Source organism: Xiphophorus maculatus, chromosome 21 (genome assembly GCF_002775205.1).
Source record: "Xiphophorus maculatus strain JP 163 A chromosome 21, X_maculatus-5.0-male, whole genome shotgun sequence".
NCBI classification, from domain to species: Eukaryota; Metazoa; Chordata; class Actinopteri; order Cyprinodontiformes; family Poeciliidae; genus Xiphophorus; species Xiphophorus maculatus.
The window spans coordinates 23485302-23499185 of record NC_036463.1 but is presented as its reverse complement, the minus strand read 5'-3'; the positions used below and the strand labels follow the sequence as shown (position 1 = coordinate 23499185).

Here is a 13884-nt window from a genome sequence, read left to right as displayed (position 1 = left end):
TAAAACTTTTTCAAATCATGTTTTTATTCTTGAGAATGGACAAAAATTGTTTTGTTTTCTTTAATCAACACCAAACTAAATTAGTTAAGTTATTGCCTTTCTTTCAATATCAGAAAAATGCAAAACTATTCTAACATTTTGGATCTACAATGATTAACACATTCCTTTACTACAAAAGAAATGATTAAAATATTTCATGCTTAAGTTTGTTGTTGAGCAGGAAAAACTAATTTTCTGTAAATCTTTTTGTGAATTTAGTATTCAAAAATGTTTTATTCTTCGGACAGTGAATATTCTTCAGTGAACAATTTTACAAAATGTTTGGACAACTTAATGTCTGTAAACATTTAGTAATATTTTTAAAACGGTAACATTGCAAACAAAAATTTTGATGTTGATATAATTGATTTAAATTATTTTTTTAATTTGTCAAGGTTTAATGCATGTTGTTTTTAAAACATCAGCTGACAAAAGCAAGTCACAATAATCACAACATCATAAGTAGAAAAATGATAAAACAAAAAATAAAATTAGGTTTGTGAAAAATAATAATAGACAATTCAAAAATTGGTTGAAAAATCACCAAAAAATAACATGAATAAAAATCAAGACATACTTAATTTCAGCTGAATCAATTTATTACTAATTTCCCTCTTTTTTTTTATTTATATTGCTACATTTTTTTAGCACAGTTGATTGACACAAAATGTGTTTGGTTGTTGACCTTTGATGACCTCTGGAAACATTAACTGACATTTTTAAAACACAAACACAAACAAAAGTCTTTGCTCCACAAAACAACATAAACTGAATTTAATTTGAAGAAGCAACATGAAACCAGCTCAACTTTTATCTAATTTATCTCATTAGATCCTATTTAAATAAAGTAGTTTGTGGTTTCATTGTGACAGAAAAGCGTCGTTGTTTTATCGGGGTGCGATTAGTTTTGCCTGGCACTGCGCAGGCTGTCATTACTGCTAACAACTAGCCTCCTCTCCTCCAGAATTGCAGCTTTGATGCTAAGTGATTTGCAGAAAACATCCGCCATGCCGTCTCTGTGCAGAACAAACCCGTTTATCCGCCTCGTTCACCTCGGGGTTTGTCCCTCTCTTCCGCCTCATTAGTGATGTCATAGTGTGGATATCACTGTGATTATTCCCGTCCTGGCATATCCTAAATGACTCCTGATTGCTGGGATTTAGCCTGAAGGGAACTAAAAGCACATTTCCTGGGTGTTTTTTTTATTTTTTATGATTATCATCATGTCAGAGAAGGAAGAGAGCGTCTGATGATCAGGGTCATTCAGACAAAGCATATTTAACCACAAAAAATGGGAGAAAGCAGCCGGGCGAGTAAGGACAGGCTGAAAATTTCTCCTGCCTTGACAGACTAAAGTAGCCTATTACATGATGGTGAGGCTTTCATCTATTACTTCAAGGAGGTAGAGAAGATAATCACCACTGTTATTCTCCATCTGATGCGCCCACAGCCACCTATTACCCTGTGGCCTGCAGCGTCCAGCGCTGCATACAGAAAGCCACCTTCACCTCCCATCCACCTGGATTTCTGTTCACTCGGTTAACGAGAACAGTCGCCGCCGTTGCCATCGCCGCCCCCCATAAGCCCCTGCAGCATCATCCCAAAGACAGAGATATGAGAGAGGGGATCGCTTCCCGGGTCGATAGTTCTGCTAATCATCTCTCTAATCACAGGCCATTACAGCTGGGCGTCTGACGTGGATCCTCTCCGCAGGACGCTGGACATGATGCACTCTGACACACCTGCTGCCGCCCTGCAGGCTGAATATCAAAGGCGCTCACCTCTGGATGAGGTCTGTTTTTAGACAAATTAATAACAGCGTGCGTCCGCATCAAGCGCGTCTGGAGTGGGCTCCGCTGTTGTTATAGCAGAAACGGATTGCCGCCTTGATTAGGAGCAGGAATAATCAAATGTAGACATTGTGAAAGTCTTACTTCTTGTTTTGGGGAGTTGATTGGAGAAAATACCTTCAGGTATGGAGACGCTACTCAGAGCAAAAACCAAGGATTTTAATGTTTAGATGAGTTTGAAGGTTTTCACACCTGATAGTCCAGAAGACTCGGTTTGAATTGGGACCAAAGTTGCAACATTTGTTACATTTTCAGCTGCTGTGACTCCCTGTGTCAAACGACTCTTGAAAAGGCTGTTCCCCTCCTCGCCTATGGGGGCGCTGCACCAAGAACCACTGAAGAATTTGGATTGATTTTTAATTTTTTGGAGGGGTTTTACTGACTGCAATTTTAAATGGTGGAGTTGATTTTTTATTTTTTTTAATTGCTTCCAGAAACAATCCCAATGCTAGAAAAAAATTTCTGACAATCATTTAGATTTAGGATGTTTCTCCACCTGATAGTCCAGAAGATTCTGTTCGATTCGGGACCAAAGCTGCAACATTTGTTACATTTTCATCTGCGTCACACAACTTTTCAAAATACTGTTTCCCTCCTGACCTGTGGGGGCGCTGCACTAAGAATCACTGAACAATTTGGATTAATTTTCAAATCTTTGTTTTCCTTTCTAACTGTACGTTTTAAGGATGGAGCTGGTTATACGGTGTGCATTTTTAAAAAGGGAGCCATTATGAAAATTCTAAATTTTTTGCACTTTTTTTTTTTACTTTGTTTGGTCTTCTCAGCTTCTAGAAGCGATCCAAGTGCTAAAAATAATCCAGCCATTTTCTGGTTATCATTTAGGTTGTTTCTCCACTTGATAGTCGGGTAGATTTGGTTCGATTTGGTTCGATTTGCCAAGTCGAACCAAATCTAGTCGGGTAGATTTGGTTCGATTTGCAACATTTGTTACAGTTTCAGCTGCTGCCCTTTGAAAAGCCTGTTCCCCTCCTCGCCTGTGGGGGCGCTCCACCAAGAACCACTGAAGGAAACAACATGAAAACCTTTAAAGAAAAAACTGAGTGCAACTTCCTTCTTCACAACATAAAAACAAAATATATAAAGATGATAAAAAGACATCTTATCATCTCAGGTTTATATTGGAAAAAGAAACTTTCCACACCATAAAATTTAGTCAAGCAAATTTTTCTGTTGAAGAATTTTATAGATTTGATGCATTTTTTGCCCTTTTTCAGCCAAAAACCCAACATCTGACTGTCTCAGGTAAAATCAGTGTAAGAAAATGAGACGTCAGGATTTTTTATCATGTTTTCAAATTACAGTTCATTAATCCTCACATTCAAATCTTTCAAGTGATTTGCAATGAAGCTGTGATTACTAAAGAGTCTCTTGTGCCAGCTCATGCAGAGATCTGCAGATTTTTGAGTTTTGAACTTTCAATGTTTTGTTAAAGAGTTTGTAAAGATCCATCATGCTTACCTGCAGAATAAATGAATCAAATTAATCGGATTCCTGTCGGATACCCCCTGCTGGTAAAACCATCATCCTGACAGCATCACAGAGACCTTTAAACCTCTAAATTTGTATAAAGTCTGCCTCTAAACTTCTGAGTCAGGTTTTAGTTTTATTGAAACTTTTTGTGGCGAAATTGTCAAGCCAGAAGTAGCTAGATTATTTTTAAACTCAACTGTAAACAAAAGATACAATTATTTGATTTTTCTGTTGGGAAACATTTAACTCGTAATGTTTGCAATAATTTCTGACCTCGATGGAAAAACAGAGGAAAAAATGTTGTCAATTTTTAGCAACAAGAGTAAAAGTAACTGGATAGATGAGCTTTTTCTGGTATAAATTAACAGAAAAGGGAAAAAAATAGGTATTAATATACTAATACTATGTTTGATACCCAACATTCTCTATTGTAAGAAGATTTTAATATGTTTGCCATAATTAAAGATAAAGCAATTATCTCAATTTGCATCTGCTGGGTGATGTGGTGAGGTTGTATCAATCAATAAATCAGTTTATTTTCAGGGAAAATAAACTGGTCTAGTTTTTTTGGTCTAGTTTCTAGTGCAAATATTTCAGTACACTAAAAACAAGACAAAACTAACTTAGTTTTAGTAACTTTTCAGCAAGAAATATGAGCTTGTTTTAAGTCAATAATTGCTTAATATTGATTTATAAAAGTATTTGTTCTATTGGCAGATTATTTCACTTATAACATAGAAAAATGTCTTATTATCAGAGAAAACAAATTAACAATGAAACTAGTACTTTTTAAAATATCAGTATTAATTCTTGACTTAAAACAAGCTCATATTTCTTGCTAAAAAGTTACTTGTAATTTAGTTTTGCCTCATCTCAAACCTACTAGACCAAAAATACTTGGAAAGATTTTGTATTTTTGCAGTGTAGTGAACTTTTTCACTCTTCCAAACCAAACTGGACGAACGGCTAAAATGTGTTACCATGCAAAAAGCAAAGAAAATATTAATAACAGAAACAAACACCTGGAATCTACATGTTTGCTGAAATCCTGTAGGGTTAATTATGTCCGTCCAGTGTTTGTATTAAACCCTTTCAAATCAACTCTACCAGTAGTTGACAGGAAGTAGGCTTAGTTTCTGGTGGGAAAATGGCCGCCTTGATGAAATCCATGGTTTGGGTTGATGAGCCGTGCAGAGTTTTGATTAATGACCGTTATTATGTCGTCACATGTTGCTGCTCTAATCATTACATTTCCCACTGACCGTTTTAATTATTTCTCTGTTCACGGCTTATGGCCTCCTCTTCGGTTAATTGGACTAAAGCGAGACCTCAAGAGGTCTTGATGCATATTTATTTTTCAGACTCACAACTGAATGGAAAGGACATTACCTTCGATGTTTCTATCCACAATTAGCAACCCAGAACTGAAGTTGTACTTTGGATCAACAGCAAAACTTTGGAAAAGCTTAAACTTTTACATTGGATTTATGTAACATTGCACTGAAGAAAATTACTAGGATACCCATAGTTATATGAACCTTTTCTCACCAAACAATGATGAATCCAAATGGGTTAAATCTGGTCTTCAGGAGGAATTACACACATTATGTTTTGGAAGAAAAATAGCCAATTTCCAGAGTGAAGAACATGGGTCTATTGAGAGAGGCTGATTGTAATTATAAATTCAAGAGGAAAACCGTTTGGTCCCCTGAGACGATGTCTCTCTCTTGACATTTAACAAGCAATCAACCTGTGGGAAGCTTTTAAAATATCACTGGATATTTATAAAGAACACGGCCTTGAGCTCTCGCCATCCCATGTGCAGAAACCCGCCTTTGTCTTCCTTAAAAAAAAAAATCACCTCCAGCTTTTTAATAATTGATTTAATATTCCTATTGCTGAGTCTCTTCTTGTGGTAAAAACTAAATGTCTGTCAGAAGAGCTCTTTACCTTTTTTCTGACGTAACTGAATGAAATCAAGAACTACGTCACATAAAAAAAGAGTAAAAAAATTAATCTTTGAATTAAATTAAAAGACGTAAAAGTTTATAATCCATCAGAAAATAAAACCACTCATTTAAAACCAAACAAACAATAAAAATGTTTCTTTTCTCTTTTTATAGAATAAATCTAGAAACCAGAGTGAAAATACTTGGTAAGGTTTTGTGTTTTTGCAGAACAGAAGTTGGTATAACTGTTGCTAACAACATCACCAGCACTGCAAAAACAAAATCTTACAACTATTTTTCTCCAGTTTCTACTGCAAATATCTCAATTAAGACAAGATTAACCTATAAAGTTTCCAGCAGGATGTAGGAACTTGTTTTAACTTAAGTCAATACTTCCTTTCCTTCCTTAATGAAATGTATTTATTCCACTAGGAGATTATTTAATCTGTAAGATTGGAAATAATCTACCAGTGGAGCTCAAACTTTTAAAATATTAACTTAAAATAAGCTCCCATATCTTGCTAGAAAAGTTAGTTTTGTCTTATTTCCAGTGTATTCATAGATTCGCAGTAGAAACTACAGAAAAATAGTTGGTAAGATTTTTTGTTCTTGGTCCAAAGCACCAACTCGGGGTGGATGATTACGGATTAATTTCCACCAACAGGCAGCTGTAATGATTTAATTGTTTTTAGCTCCAACCTGCAGAAGTGCTTACTCTGCAGACAGCAGCGGTTGTTTATAGGTAGCAGCTTCCTCAGGGGGCATAAACACATTTGTGTTAAAACCCTGCAACGTTTTATTCTCCTTTTGAGGAGCGCGCGCTGCACGGGAGCGTGGCGACGAGGATTATGCATGAATCAGAAAATGGCCTTTTAGTCATCCTTCCTCAGCTCGAGCGCGTGTTTCCAGTCAGACAATACAAACAATACTTCACGGGTAAACATGTCAGTTTACAGTGATTTCCAGAGCACTTTACCCTTCATCCAAACGCAGAGGAGGTGGAATAATTCTTCCACTGATATTTTTAGCTTTTTCCGTGTGAGGAAAAGTGCGTTCATTTCCATTGTTAACAAAGGAGGGGATGGTTGTGACCACGGAGGGTGGAGCTTCATGCCACAAAGAGAAGCAGGTCAGACTGCCTGATCAATACACACATATTGCCAGTAAATATGCTGAATATGTATGGGATTGTTCTCTGATGGTGCATTTATTCCCCCCATATTTCCTTGTTAAATATCCTGTTTGATTCTGCGCCTGGCAGCTCTCCCATATCCTCTGTAAATTACTCGATTTGGAAGTGAGATATGAGCCGCGCCGTTTTTCACATTCTGTACTGTACCTCAAGAATCTCGTTTTGACTGAAATCTTCTCATTCATTCACGGCTTATGTTCCTGAGAACGACTGGCAGGATGGAAATCATCAATTCGCTTCCGTTCCCTGCATAACAAATACGAGTCAAGTTACCAAAAAAAAGAAGAAAAAATGAGCTGGAGCCAATTCTGATGTGATGCACTTTTTAGATTGAGTTTTATTTCTACACTGATGATGTCAAACTATATAAATGAACAAGATTTCGTACACAAACAGGAAGTAAGAAGCTTCACTGCAAAAACTAGTCTAGTTTTTAATGCAAATATCAAAATGAGACAAAACTAACTTACAAGTAACTTTTCTGCAAGAAGCAGGAGTTTGTTTAAAGTCAATAATTCCTTGAGATTGATGAAAAAAATATTTATTTTGCATAAAAAATGGGGGGAAAAAAGTCTTCTTATACAGTAAGTGTACTAATATGTCAACATGTCAACAGACTAGACAAAAATACTTGGTAACATTTTCTATTTTTGCATTTGCAGTGTATCTTTTGTGAATTTTTGTTTTTGCTTTTACTTTCTAATAATAAGAGCTTGTTTTCAGTCAATGTTGATGGAAAAGCTCCAGTTCCACTGGCAGATTGATTCACTTAAAACAAAGAAAAGCAACTTGTTATCAGTGAAATCATTTGCCAGTGAACTATTATTTCAATGTCCCTGATTGGCTCGCTTTAGACAATGACCTACTGCATTAATTGTTCAAAGTAAATTGAACATTTAAGACAACATTTCCAACTTATGAGGCACCTTGTCATAGAGATATTTAAATTATGCAATTAATTACGTTTTACGCCATTTAATTAGTAGCATGAATGACCTTAAAAAGACATATGATTTTAGCAAAAAAAATGTTGGAGTTAATCATCCATTTAAAAAATAAAATAAAAAAATGCACTTACAGTCCTCCCAAAAAAAATTTTCATTAAAGTTACACTTACATTTATTTGATTTGCAATAAACAGAGTTTTGTTTTTTTGTTTCTTTGTGTCTTAGTGAAAAGTAAAACATTTATTCTATTATTATATTACAGTCTTGGATTGAAGCCTTGAATCTGAACATCCTGATCCTCCTGCAGCTTCTCCCTCTACACTCAGGGATGTGGGTGTTTTATGCATACGCTAATTCAGTAATTGCAACACAAGAAGCTGCTGTTCTGAGATCCTCAGCATCTCCAGAGACATCAGGGTAATGCTGAGGCTAAAGTTCACTTCTTTTCACTTTCTCAATAACCCTTAAATAAAAGGTTCACAGAGGTCGAGCTGAAAAGAAAGGAAAAAAACTTGTAAATGCAAATCAAATTTCAGCCTGAAGGGATCAGAGGAATTAAAAATGAAAAATAGAAAATTCATCCTTCAGAAGGTAACTTCTGTCTTTACATTCGACCTCTGCTGATTGTTGAGACGGCCTTCTCTGTTCTTTATCTCTGTTTAAATGAAAATCAGCACTTTCTTCTTTGATTTCCAATTTTGACTTCTAATGATTCACTTCCTGCTAAAGAGCCCCCTAGTGGTTGAAGAAAAATCCACAGAAAAGCCGCACCGGGCTTTAAGCCGCACGGTTCAAATCGTGGGAAAAAGTATAGTCCGAAAAATACGGTAATAATTCATTCATTCATCTATTTAACATCCAGCTAACCATCCGTTCATCCAGCCATTTGTCCAACCATCTAAGTTCTTCATGTCTGTAGATGAACAGACTAGAAAATAACAAGGTTTAAATCAACGCGAGTTCAGAAATCATCCAATCAATGAAAGAGATGTTGATGGTTTTATACTGAATATTTTGTTTAAAAACTTGGCCAAACCAAGACTCAACGTTTGAAAAAAAACAACAACATAATTATCTTTACAATAACTGATTCATAATCTAATTTTATATACACTTCAGTCAACTCAATCATTACCTGACATTTCAATGTCTGACCTACAAAAAAGAGCCAAACTTCAGGATTTCACATCCAAATTAGTTTTTCTTTTTTACTGTAAGAAAAATGTTCAAACTCAAAATTCAGAAACCGGAAAGTTTTAATTTTAAATTGCATTTTATTCCTAATTTAACTCATCAGACGAGCTGAAAACACTCGGTTACCCCTCACATTACAGAGAGCAGAAACATAAGCATTACACTGCAAAAACACAAAATATTTTTGGTGTAATTTTAATTGGAAATATCTTAGTTCACTCAAATGAAGACAAAACGGTTTGCAAATTATTTCAGTTTTAAAAGGAAAAAAAGAGTTGTTTTTTTTAAAAAAGAGAATTTTTATTTTTATTTTTTTTTATCTCCAGTGGCCGCCTTACGTCTTTTGAGCTGATTTTTTTTTTATATGAACATTGATAGAATATTATAAGTCTATACTTCTTTCTCCTCCTGTTGATTCTTTAGTTGTTAATTTAACTATTCTTATTCATGCTTGAGTAAATGACATAAAAATGTAAATGAAATTAAATTTTTGTAGTATTTTAAGTGTTTTGAGATATTTGAAATAGAAACTAGACCAGAAATACTTGGTCGGCTGTTGTGTTTTGCATATTTAAAACAAAATGAACTGTGGGGCTTGGCTATTAGTCTCCAACAAACACAACAAGGTCACTGGAGTTTCTTTCATTTGTTATTCCAAACAGGCTGTCATGTGGCTGTTTCCAGCCATGATGATGAATAATGAGTTTTTGGTTTTTGGTCACAGCTGGAGTGAAGCGAATAAAGAGGCTAATTAAAGAGGACAATAACAGTTAAAGTTTAGATTTTTGGGGGTTGAAAACACTTGAAGGTATTTCCTGGATAAATCCAGCTGAATGTCACGGTTTTGTCTCCCTCTTAGCCGCATTTAAACGTCTTCCTGCTGCAGGTGAAGCCCAGATTTTCTGCTTCAGGATTCAGCCGGACTTGGAGCTTTGCAGGAAGCGTTCGATCTCAATCCCGTCTCCTGTCTCTGGTTGATAGGACCGGTCGGCAGCGGCGGCTTACCTGGGCGCTGCACTCTGGACCGCCGCCTAATCATCTGGCCTCAAGTCAGGCAGGACAGCTGGGCCCTCAAAGGACCCAGCGCATCTGCACCGCTGCAGGAAGACGAAGAGGAGGATGAAGGAGCAGGAACTAATCGCTCTCCTCGTCTGATGGGATGTGCATAACGATCCGGCATCCTGCACTGGCGAGGTGAGTGGAGAGCTGAGCGCCACCGGGACGCTCACTTAGAAACAAAGACGGCTTCTCCTCATTTACAAACAAGGTGCAGTTAATGACCGGAGGGACGGAGCGGACTCAGCTCAGGAGAACTTTTAACTGCTGGATTAGGAGTTTAAAGAACAGGAACATTAAAACTATTCATCAGGCCCTAAATGGACCTGATGAATAGTGAGCTGCTATTGCCATGTGAAGAACCAAAACCAACCAATCAGAGCCAGGAGACGGGGCTTAGCGCTGCCAATCAGTGCCCATGGATTGTAAATTAACAATCTGGAGGTTTTTTGAAACGGCTCATTTTCCAGAAACCAAAAAACATGAAGTTATTGTCAAAAACCAGCTGGATGTTTTCCTTTAAACACATGGCTTGATTTATAAATATTAGATGTAAATGAAAGTAAGAAATTAGCAAAATGTTAACTTTTCATAGTAAGTTTCCTTTAAATTCTGGAAATGTACTCTCTAAGTTTTGGGAAAATATCCTAAAAGTTTTGCAACGATACTCTGTAAGCTTTTGATACAAAATACACGAGTTCCAGTTCGCAGCATGATTCAGGAATATATCGTATAAAATTGGTTAATAAATATTTCTACCCGAGTTTCTTTTCTTTCTCTTATGACATATTTTGCTTCTCTGTAGTAAATGTACATTTTTTTTGTAATTTCTTCTATCTTTGCAGCATCAGACGCAGGTTTAGTTTGGAAAGGCTTCGTAGTGCAGCAGCTTTATCTCCCTGCAGACGGATGCAGCTGCTGCTTCTCTGCTGCTCAGTGGGAGTTTCTGCAGGAAGCGGCTCGGCGGGGGGTCGGGTCGGGCCGAGCGATTAGCTCCGGCACATCCACGGATCCTCCGTGTTCTGAGGATCATTTGCCTTCCCAGATAGTTGACGCTGATGTGCGCCTGGCGAGGCGACGCCTCCTCTGATGGTCACATGGTTTCAGAGCCGCTAATGCTCCGATCAGTCACCAGAAATCCAGCAATCACACTTTAAAGAACATGCAGAGAGAGCGCCTGCGTCTGTTCTCCCATCACTTTCAAATAATAGCTGTGATTTGCATATATTAGCTTTTTTTTATTTTCTAAGCCTGCTCACACATCTGCTCAGAATTAGTCATTATCGTTTTCTCTGTAATTTGGCAGGGGGGCGCCACAAGTTACTCCAAGTGCTCTCCTTAGAAACCAAACAGAACTTCATCTCTGGGAAAATCTGTTTATTTTAGCTCCACACTGCAAAATCACAAAATCTTACCAAGTATTTTTGTTTAGTTTTTGGAAAAATCACTTTTCAGCAAGGTATAGGAGCTTATTTTAAGTCAGTAATTCCTTAATATTGATTTTAAAAAGCACTAGTTCCACTGGCACATTTCGCTAAATGTTTCTTTTTTAATGAGTGAAATAATCTGCCAGTGGAACTAGTACTTTTAAAAATCAATATTAAGGAATTATTGACTTAAAATAAGCTCTTATACCTTGCTGAAAAGTTACTTGCATGAAGGTATTTGCAGGAGAAACTAGACAGAAAATGGGGAATGTTTTGTGTTTTTGCAGTGCAGGTACTTTATCTCTGGGAAAGTCTCTGATTATTTTAGTTTCTTTTCGCTGCAGGAGCGGCGGCGATGTTCTGCAGGATTAGAAACGTTGATGTCTGATCGGTAGTGATGACGGCGATGACAACCTGGCGCACGGCGGCGACGCGGGAGAGCAGATGATTCTCACAGATGGTGGAGAAACTTAAAGGTTGGGCTGTTTGTCGTCGTGTTTGTTCTACTCTCCTCCTGGACCAATCGCGCGGCTCCGGAGCCCCTCTGAGTTGATTAACCGCGCTGGCTTGCCAGCAGCTTCCCTGATTGTGATTACCTTCTGTGTTTTCTAATTTGGACCCGGCTTGAAGTGTTTCTAAGTCTGAGCGCTTGACATTCCCTCGAACGGGCCACAAAATCCGTCATTAGCCGCTGCATGTGCGCGGCTCCTGCTCCTATTGTCTTTGTCTCATTTAATGCTTGTCTCGTGTGAAATGAACTATCAGGCCACCAAGAGCACTTATGATAAAAGATGATGGTGGGAATCTTGAAATATGGAGCTTTATGGGAGCCACAGCCTACTTCTACAAGGTTAATGAACTCTCACTAACTTTAATAGTCTGTTTTCCGACTCATGCATCTTCATAAAAGCGCCCTTCCCCAAAGTCTGCAGGCGAGAGGTGCCATTTCAAACAGCTGTGCCAGGCGAGCCAAATGAAAGGAACCTCATGATGAATCGCATCCTCCTTCCTTCCATTTCTGCGCCGTTCACCTCACCTGGCAAACTGTCGGAGGATTACCTTCATTCCCCCTTGATGCCGAGATGTACGCGAACGAAGAGGATGGGAGGGGGAGCGGCGTTAAGTTCCTAATCACCTGGACCGGATGAGGGCGCGGAGGGGGAGGCGTTGTCCCAGGGGTGGCATTAAAGCGCGAGCAGCCGGGGTTGGAGCTCCAGGCTCGCTCGCAGGTCTGCAGACACACAAAGGCTCACATTTTATCTGCTGTCTTTGTGTGTGGAGGCAGGTTAAAGCTGTGGACCCCCCCGATACAAACATGTAAAACATGAAGTTTGTTCACTTTGTGGTTATTTTTATTCCCTCGTTTGTGTTTAAAAGTTTGATTTTATCTGAAACAGCAGCAGTTAAAGTGAGCTACATATCCTAAATGTGACTTAACCAAATACCCTCCTTAAGTAAAAGTACAAACAACCAAACAAAAATGTACTCTAGCAAAAGTACTTGCTTTTAAAAATCCTTAAAGTACTCGTTGAATGTATTCCAGTATAATTAAGTGTGTTTTTCCACCTCATAGTCCAGTAGATTAGTTATTTGGGACCAAAGTTGCAACATTTGTTACATTTCCAGCTGCTATGGGGTTTTTTCACACCGCACTGGTTCAAACCAAGCAAACTCTTTAAAAAGTCTGTTTCCCTCCTCGCCTGTGGGGGCGCTGCACCAAGAACCACTGAAGGAAACAACATGAAAACCTCTGAAGAAGACCCTGAAGTCAATAATTCACAAAATGTAAACAAAAATGGAGTAGCGTCAGATTTTAGCGGTTGTTGGATTTCTGTTTTGTCTTTATTTCTCCTGCTAGCGCTAGCCTCTCACGTTTGTTTTGGTTGTATTTACCCAGAATACCCTGCTGTAGTCCACTTCCTGCTTTGGAGCGGTCTCCAGTCCACTTGGCTTTCACATATGCATTTGCACCAGGGTTCACTTCAACTGAACCGAGACCGAGGATTATAGGTAGGCCAGAGTTCACACCTCCCCAAAAGAGCCCGACTAACATGCTGGAGTTGGATTGAAGCGAACTAAACAGGGCTGGTATGAATGCACTCTAAGTGTGCTTACCCTCCGTATATTTTCTTTAATACGTCATAATGAACAATGCTCCATTTTTATTTTCCTAACTCTGTGACAGGTTACACTTGGACTTCTGATTCTGCACTGAAAAAAAATAAATCTTTTTTTTGTATTTTAAGTATTTTGGTCTAGTTTCTGGTGCAAATATCTTAATACTTTCAAAATAAGACAAAACTCACTTACAAGTGATTTTTCAGCAGGATAGTGGGGTCAATAATTTCAATAATAGATGAAAATGTTCTAGTTCAATTGGTAGATTATTTCATTATTACAAAATGTTTTTCCCATTTTGTAAGTGAAATAATCTGCCAGTGAAATTTGTTATTTTCATCAATATTAAGGAATTATTGACAAGTTTCCTGCACTTTATAATGAAAGAAACTGATTTGGATATTTTTTTTATTTAGCCTGATTTTATTTTGTAATTATGTTATTTATTTATTTATTTTAATTTTGGTCTTTAAAATACCCCAAATTTAAAATTTTTTGGTGTAGCTACCTTTTATTTTAACTTGAGTAAAAATATGTTCTTGGGAACTTTACCAACCTCTATGTGTAAAAACTCCTCCAAACAAACTACTTATTGAAACATTCAATGTTTGACACTTTGCC

At 37.5% G+C, this 13884-nt stretch overlaps 1 long non-coding RNA gene across 1 annotated transcript in view; it reads left to right on the top strand.

The window, feature by feature from the left end:
* Positions 1-13884, top strand: part of LOC111606153 — a 191811-nt gene that overhangs the window by 141931 nt on the left and 35996 nt on the right. Inside the window, exons 3-4 of the long non-coding RNA XR_002751927.1 lie at positions 9644-9856; positions 11490-11621. This is a non-coding gene — a long non-coding RNA (uncharacterized LOC111606153). The remainder of the gene's footprint in view (positions 1-9643; positions 9857-11489; positions 11622-13884) is intronic.